Here is a 9,288-nt window from a genome sequence, read left to right as displayed (position 1 = left end):
GATAATGACAGTGTTCAAGAAGTTGAGAAGTCTCTAATAACTTCTATTCTGGGAAGGACCATGGAGTAGGAAACAGTCATCTACTCCAGTATTCTTGCCTGGAAAATTCCATGGACAAAGGAGCCTTGTGGGCTACAGTCCATGGGGTCGCAAAGAGTGGGACGTGATTGAGCACCTGAGCACACACACACCGGGAAGGAAAAAGTTAAATGGTTTGCTAAGAGGCTGTGGAAGGATATGAAATCAAATGAAAATAGTGACAGTGTTACAGAGAACAGAGAGGCAGATGACTAGCAACCTAAAAGGAAATCAATGGTCCTTGCAGAGGTCTTATCATTCTGACTATCCCCAATCTGTAGAGTTGTCTAAATCTGTTATATCTTTCCTGTAACCCTGCCCCTCATCTCCACACTGCTCACAGCCACGCTGTAAAACAATTGCAATGATACACAGTTGAAATGTTTTAGGTGAGTTAAATAAAAGTATGGAGGGAATAAGTAAGAGAGCCAAGTTTTAAAAATAATGCATTAATAACTATAAGCAATGAGATCATGTCATCTGCTCTAGCTAGAGAAGGCAGTAAAAACAAAAGAAACTGATAATGAATAAAAATTGAAAAGGTTAAAGCCCTAGAAGTTCAAAAGTATTTGAGAAGAGGCAGATAGGATGAAGGGAAGAGAGATAGTTGAATGATGGGGGTTACATATGAAGGATGGGACACTGGAGTTTAAGATAGAGATGCTGCATTTCTAGGTAATAGCAATGTCTTTTCATTTAGTACAGGGCATGTCAAGTCTCACTTGGTTCAGCAAGAAAAGATGTAACACATTATTGACTCAGAAGTAGCACCTATTAAAACTTCATCATCCAGAACTCAGCCAACATCCAGAAGGTGAGCAAAAAATGCCGATAAGCAGCAGTGGTATAGATGAGAATTTATGCACCAATCTCATCCCTTTCACCACATCTCAGCTCCTGCCTCCCAAACAGAGAAAGTGTTTCCCAAGGCTATATTATGTGCTATATGCATCATCTCACTTCTCTTCTGTCTCTAATTTCCAATTATAACCCACAGAAAAGATAGAAAAATATTGCAAAGTAAATATAGGAACTCCAAAAGTAAACCAACATGATATCACCTGGGGAAAAGTTACAGATCCCTCACATAGCAGTAATGCCTTAAAGATAATCTTACAAAAGCAAAAATATTATAACTCGTCTCCATTCTTTAGGTCCTGAGCCATCTAGAAATGGTTAAACCATGCTGACTATAGTCAGGTCAGCAAATATTGAAAATATGCACTATATTTCAACAGATTTCCATATGAAAGAGTAAAACAGAAAAGGCATTCAGTGCTTTAAAGGGGATAAATTTCAGCAATTTGCGATAGTCACTTCTGGAGAACACTGTGAATCTCCTTGAGATCAAATACAAACACAGGACAGAGTTCAATGTAATGTTTATTGGATATTTTCTGTCATGCAGGAAATATGGAAAGCCAGGTCCTTAACATGTTTTATTTCTTGTAATTCTTAGAACAACACCCTGAGTACCATGTATGTGCTATCATTCAGTCGTGTCTGACTCTGTGTGACCCCATCGACTGTAGCCCGCCAGGCTCCTCTGTCCATGGGATTCTCCAGGCATGAATACTGGAGTGGATTGCCATGCCCTGCTCCAGGAGATCTTCCCGACCCAGGGATCAAATCCAGGTCTCCCACATTGCAGGCAGACTCTGCACCAACTAAGCAACCAGGGAAGTTTTCCCAGTGTAATGGCTGAGAAACTGAAACTTTACAGGCGTTAATCTGCTTGAAAATGACTAAGTCAAGATTCAAACTCAAGCTCCCTGGTTCCAAAAAGCTGTTTCCTTAATGAATGTGTTACTGTGACAAAAATTCTGGTCTTTAAAAAGTATCCAACATAGGCAAATTCCAAGATAATTAAGACCTTGTACATTTGGCACAAATATATTAGTAAAGTTGGTATATATGAATGCAGTCTAAATATTTTACCTAAGGATAACTGTATACACAAGATGACAAAAAATATATGACATTGTTTAGAGCTCTGATATTTTTGAGGCTGCAAACTTTCTATAATTTTCCAGGAAAACTATATCAATAGGTGATCTGTCATAATCATTGATGATATATAAGGTATTAGATCAACATCTATTTCCTTGGCAAAACCTAGTTTGAGTCCTTGATGCATTGATTTTAGTTGATTTTAGCCAATGTAGAATCAAAAATAGCATCAAGAGGATTTTTTTATATCTTTTGGAAATATCCTACCAAAAATGCTTTTATAAAAAATGGAATGAAAGCAAAATGATAATTCACTATAGTTTAATATTTTATATCTCTTCATATAAATTAAAAGATAAGAAACCATGAATGATTTGGTTTCAAAGAGACAGTTCTTGGTCATTTCTTATGCTTTATCCATGTTCTGTTTACCAAAGCATTTTTGTCCTTTTCTCCTTCACAAAACTGTAGAGCCCTGTAAAATAGAGAGCCACAAAAACTCTTGTGCAGAAACCAGGTATTATTCAGTATTTTCCCTGAAGTTCTAGTTCACTCCATTTTCATATTATAACATTTCTAATATTCTCATCCAGGCTTTTGTAATGATCAGTATAAATATGCCAAGCCAGGGCACAGAGTAGTTTTCAACTATGGGAGAAACATCAATGAGCTAAGAAAACTCATTTCCTGTGTGTGCCAAATGTCACAGAATCCCTGATGGGTTACTGGATTATAAACTGAGAAGGAATATGGGAGATAGGGAAGGAGAATGGGTATCATACTACCCAGATCCAAAAGTCCTTTTGAGGGAGCTGCTTGATAAGGTAAGAAACCTGAACTAAAACACAGGTTCCATTCCCCTAACACTAAACAGTTCCTCAGTTCAGAAATGTCAACCAAATCAACAGTTGGGGACTGCTTAAGTAAACAGAAAAAGTAGTTGTGTTTGCCACACTTAAACTGATTATTTTGGTGTTAAATGAATACAACCATCAGTATTACACATATATGTGTGAGTGTGTGTGTGTGTGTGTATTTGATTTTCATTTACAACGCATATGGGAGGTATGTGTGCATGCATTATACATTTAATAGATGATCACAGCACTATTTAAAGCTAATTTTCTAAGACAGATTTAAACTTGGCATTTTTAAGAAAATTACAATGACCAATGAAATCTTGAGACCGTGAAGCAATTTGCTGGTTTGTCTATAGGAAGTTGTCTTAGAGCAACACCTAGTGGTTCCTTGGACTCTTCAGATAAACGCTAGGATCAAGGAGCGATTTAAAATGTTCCTTTCCTTTCAAGAAATTTTAAGATGCAGATGAACTTAGGATAATGTACACTCACTGCTTTTTCATGCTTTTAAAAGTTGTATTTAATACCCACTTGGTACAAATTAAACCCAAAATGCTGATTTCTATTAATCTGGTATTCTATCACATGATTAAAAAGAATCTGTTTTTTGCAATAACCAACAAAGGTATGGATATTTTGTAAAAAGGCATTATTCTATAACCAAAAATAACTTCACAAAAAGCCACTGGTAAGAAGAGGCTAAGTAAAAATTTGAAATAATTTATGTAGCTGCTACAGAAAGATTTAGTAAAATATTTTTAAATCATCAAAACCATGAGGTTAATTTGAATCTAAATGTTACTATATGAACCTCTAGAAATTGTTAGCTTTGTTTTATATACTTTTCAGGAAGTTTCAGAAACGTGTCTTGTAATTCTGGGAAAATCTATTACTTCTCAGAATTTGGTGGTGAGTTTTTAAAAATCCTTTTTTGGTCATGCATAGAAACTCCTTCACCTTTTCCAGTACTGCAATCATAAGTGGAGAAATTCTAATGTAATAATTTGCAGTGTCTGCGGAAGACTGCCAGACCACCATCTTCAAATTGATTCAAGAAATGTTGACATTTATACCATTCCCTGGTCGTGTTATAATCATTGTCAGCAGCATGAATTTGTGAGGCTTTTGTTTTATGTTCTTGTCAAAATCTCTGTCACAAAAACGGGGCCAAAAACGTTTAATGCTTTATGTGCTCACTGAGAGATGATAATAACCCCAGCTTCTCTGACCTCCTCAGTGTTTTGAAATTTAGTGGCTGGTTCATTTTCCTCACTCCTTTTGCAGCCTCAGCAGCCTGAGAAGCCAAATCATCAACCAATCAAAATGCAGAGTACAAAAATGTTTCAGTGCATTCTCTCCTGCTATCAGTCAGCTTGTAGTGCATCTCTGATCTCTCCACAGTCAGGCACATAACTTAAACCTTTCCCAATCACACTGCAAATATAATGGAGAGCAAACACTAGCATTTCCGTCAAAAACATTAAAATGTCTGATGGCCTTCACAATCAAGATACCTCATGTTAAAACCAGAGGTTTTTAAAACCAAGTCCAGTTACAAATTACGTATCCCTAAATTCACTGTCATGTCCCCAGTGTGTTGCCCAGTCAAAGGTGTTTTCCATCTTTCTCTGCTTATCTCGTAGTTATTCCATTCAACTATTGTTTACTTGAAATATCAATGCCAAAATCACAGATTTAGTATTTGGACAAATAGAGCAACTAGGTAGGGGCTGACCCTTATTTTATCATGCGCTGGTGGAAAGCACTGATCACCTCAGTAAGGAATTCTTGTTGGAATATTTCATATTTCCCAACAACATAATAAAATGTTACCTGTTACCTGTAAATATAGAAAAAGGAATTTTCTTCACCAAGGCCATCCTTCAATCCAGCACTGCAGGTCAACACTCTTTGCTCCCTACCCAAGTCTATCTCCTTAATATTGATAGAGAGGCATCCTTTTCACAGGATCATACCTCAATTTCCATTTTATGCATCTGTCCACAAAAAAAAGTCAATTAAAAACAATTTCAGGGAGTATAACCAAAAATTCAAAAATTTCCACAAATTCTTTTGTTAAGTAGGATGAGTGTTTTAGCTACATAAAATTAATCCTGGTTGATTACACTGCAGGTGTCATTTGTCCAGCTGGTGCCTATTTATTGCTTTCTACTTTCTGTCTAAGATCCATTTGCTCTTATGCCAATCTATTTTGGGGTATAATTAGTTACACTCAAGTATGAAAGCTCTTTGATTGTAAGTCTAAATGGTAAATAATGTGAGTTTCCATCTTTCTTGTGATAGCCTAGAAGTAGTACATTTTACCCTAGCATTTTCATTTATGCGTACCTCAGCATGTGATTTGTAAGTTTAAAAAAAATGCATCAATAAAACCATGATGTTAATTTCCTTATTTTACACAACTACTTAAAATCAGTGCCAATACTTAGTTAAACGACAAGATGATGTTCTAAGATTAATTCCTTCTACTCTGAAACAATAAGTATATATTGAGAGAACTAAGCCTGTTTAAAAGATCCAAATGGGTTTAGTATTCTGCATTTAGAAAAGCCCAAGTACAACAGTCTAAAGAAACACCAAATGGTCCTCAAAAACATCTATTGAATTCATACTCTCCAGGCAATGCTTTCTAAAATGTAGAATTTCATCAGTTCTGAATTGAAAAGATTGATCTGCTTGTCATGTTGAATAGACTCTAAAAGTAGTTTAAGCAACAATTGACCCCGAGCACAGTACCAGCGAGTCTTCTGGGCATCAAGCTGAAGGCTGCTCCAGATTTCTAAGATAACTGAAATTGTCTCTGTTGTGAAAAACAGCAAAGCAGCTCACAACAGACTGAAATGCTCAAGAGGATTTTCATAATTACGGCTAAGAGGAATGAGATTTACTGGAAGCTGCATTTATATCAGTATGGCTGTGTCTTTCCTCACAATTCCTTATGCTTAAAAAATCAATTCCATCCACTTTTCATAATTCCATTTGCTTCCTTTTTTTCTCTCTGAATACTAGCCACTAAATTTAAGTCATATTACAAAAGGTAACTGTGAAATTTTTTATTAGTAGTTAATCCATTTCCACTACTGAGTTGTAATTTTTGTCAGCTATTTCACACTCCACTCCATCCAAAGGACATAGGAATGTACTAGAATTCACATGCTTTAGCCACTGATGAAATGTTGAGGTGAGATTCAAAGGAGAACAAGGGGTATAGCAATAATGAGCAAAAATGCATTCTCTAAATGAAGGGGAAGGCTGCATGTGAGCTATGCAAGATATGTGAGCTGAATACTAAACATACCATTGTGATATGTCAGAAAATGTTATGTTAGGAATACAAACCACACGCTGCTACATTCCTTTATATTAAGAACCTCACATTCCTCCTTATTTGGTCTAGGACCAGCTTCTTCATTCTGTTCTTTCAGCTCCTTATGAAGGGACTTGTTCTCCAGTTGAGCTGCTAGGATGAACGAAGGAAGAGCAGGAACGATGCAGCCATTTTGCAGCTGACACATGTTGTTGCTGATCTGCTGACTCATCTGGCTGATGTGCAGAAACATCCAGGCTCAAAATAAATTACCTACCTGGATCTCCTTCAGCAGCTTTAACTCCTGGGCCAGGTACCTGGGATTAACTCTGACAAACGGCCCCAGCTTCCGCAGGACAGACGCATCAGTTAAGCCAGAAGCAACAGGAGCCAACAGGGTTTGAGTTCATCCTGTGGGCTCCAGCCTGCTTGTGATCTCACCTTCCTAACTGCCTCGTCTGTGGATGTCAAGCTCCAGCAGCAGATGTAAAGACAACAGCCTTACAGAGACTGTTGAACTAGTCTCTGCAAATGCATAAGCCAGTTCTCTGTAACAAAAACAAAAACAAATTTTTAAATATGTATCCAGTGTTTATATACATAATACAGATAGATATAAATTCTACTTCTGTGGTTAAAACCTGACTGATACAGAATTTGGTTTGAAAAATACAAGTGTTTGAAAAACCTCATCCATATAATAAGTTTTTGTTGTTGAATATTTTAGTGACGTTTAACTCTTGAAATAATTTTGTGTTCAGGCTGAATAGGATTCCTAAGGTTTTCAAGACTGGCTCTTCTCACATTAACTGAGATCCCAGGAGTTGTATTATACCCATGATCCAAAGGCTAGAGCAATAATATTTGAAAACAAGTAACTTTTAAAGGAAAAAGAGGCTTTAGCAAGTGATATTGTTGCTGTTTAGTTGCTAAGTCATGTCCAACTCTTTGTGACCCCGTGGACTATAGCCCTCTAGACTTCTCTGTCCAGGAGATTTCCCAGGCAAGAATACAGGAATGCGTTGCCATTTCCTTCTCCAGAGGATCTTCCTGACCCAGAGATTGAACCCACATTTCCTGCATTGGCAGGTGGATTCTTTACCACTGAGACACCAAGGAAGCCCCTTTGGAGAATGCAAAAACAAAAGGCAAATTTCAACTACGAAGACAGTAACTGATCAGGAATGAATGGTGGGCCCATTTGCATGGTACTGGAAATCAGTGTCAACAATAAAACTACAGTTGACTGAATCTTCTATTCTGAGCTCTTTGGGTGCCTTATATTGTAATTAGGTTGTAAAAATTAGAAGATGAGGCAAATGCAGCCATTTAGCAAAAAGTTACAGAAAGCATAAAAAGAAATAAAGTTGTATTTTCAACATACTTGCTTTGAATATTTATAACTTTTATTTTTCCTTCAGAGCACATTGGTTCATTGTTGAAGGTATCAGTTAGGGGCATCAGCCTGATTTCTATCAAGAGGAATAACTTTCCACTAAACTACAATGATGTTTCAGATCTTACCAGCAGCAACAAACATAGTTCCAACATAGTCCTTTCTATACTTGTCCTTTTTCTGGGAGTTTATAATTTGATGGCAATATTTATGGCATTCTTTTTCTTAAACTTAGTAACAATTGTTCTCCAACTGTTTTGTAATTTATTTTAAAAAATTTAATTTCCTAAGGAGGTCAAACCAGTCAATCCTAAAGGAAATCAACCCTGGATATTCATTGGAAGAACTGAAGCTGAAGCTCCACTATTTTGGCAAAGAGCTGACTCATTGGAAAAAACCCTGCTGCTGGGAAAGATTGAGGGCAGGAGGAGAAGGGGACGACAGAGGATGAGATGGTTGGATGGCATCATCGACTCAATGGATATGAAAATGAGCAAACTCCAGGAGATAGTGAAGGACAGGGAAACCTGACATCCATGGGGTCTCAGAGAGTTGGACATGACTAGTGACTGAACAACAACAACAATTTTTAATTGATGTAAGTTAAACAGAAAACAATTTTATTCAATATGGCTCCAGCCCAGATAAATTCTTTGTAAACAATATTTTGAGAATTTTACTATTCTGATTATAGCATACCATAAACTAAATTGAGTCCAACATATTTCAGGAAAAAAATGCTCTGCTCAAATTTAATTTTCCTATATTTGTTTGGAACACATCTTATTGCATCATAGATAAAATTCATTTTATAATGCATCTAATTCTTAGGCATGAAGTTAGATGTCTTTTCAAAGATTCTTATATCCTATTCCTTATTAGATTACATACTATCCCAAACTCTTTTGGTCATGCCACTACAAAATGACTTTTCTCCAGTCCATAATGATGCTGTTATCCTGATTAAAAAGAAAATATAAGAAATTAAAGTTTACTTCGGACTCTAATGCTATAACCATCAATCAAGGTTGTCACCTTTTTGATCATTTTTATTAGAATTTTATACCATATGCTACACTGAAGCTGTTTATTTTATATTCTACTTTCTCCATTAGTCAATTTTACTGTAAACATATCTTCCTGACATTTCTGTAATAAAGAATGCTCTACCTGCAGATGTAGTTTATCCAAATTCAAACTAGATCATTGTTCAGTCTTACATTACTTGGCACTGCCTCTGCATTATTAAATTACAGCATTTTTTTCCCTAACATACTTAGCATTTGCAAAAGTTCAGATTGTTCTTTTTTAAAAGAGAAACTATTCTTCAATGTCAACCAACAACAAAAGCAAAAATAAGCAATCTATTAAAAGGAAAAAAGAAAGAAGTAGTGATATTATTAAAGATAAAGTGTGAGTCATTATCTAGTCATTTTGATGTAAGGGCACTGGTGTCCAAATATCATAAAATTAAAAACAAAACAAGCATTAGTCTTCAACATTCTCAAGACTCTTTCCTCCTACTTTATTTTTAATAATAGTTAAGAAAAAATTTAATATTTCAGAAGTATAAGTTAGAAGAGCTCAACTTTTCTATTCATGTTATAATACCTCTCTCCAGTTATGGGGGAGAAATATGGATCTTCTGTTATTAAAAAACAAAATCTTTTTAGTGA

This window comes from Bos indicus, chromosome 9 (genome assembly GCF_029378745.1).
Source record: "Bos indicus isolate NIAB-ARS_2022 breed Sahiwal x Tharparkar chromosome 9, NIAB-ARS_B.indTharparkar_mat_pri_1.0, whole genome shotgun sequence".
Taxonomy (NCBI): Eukaryota; Metazoa; Chordata; class Mammalia; order Artiodactyla; family Bovidae; genus Bos; species Bos indicus.
The sequence above is the reverse complement of the archived record's forward strand: the minus strand, read 5'-3'. Positions refer to the sequence as shown.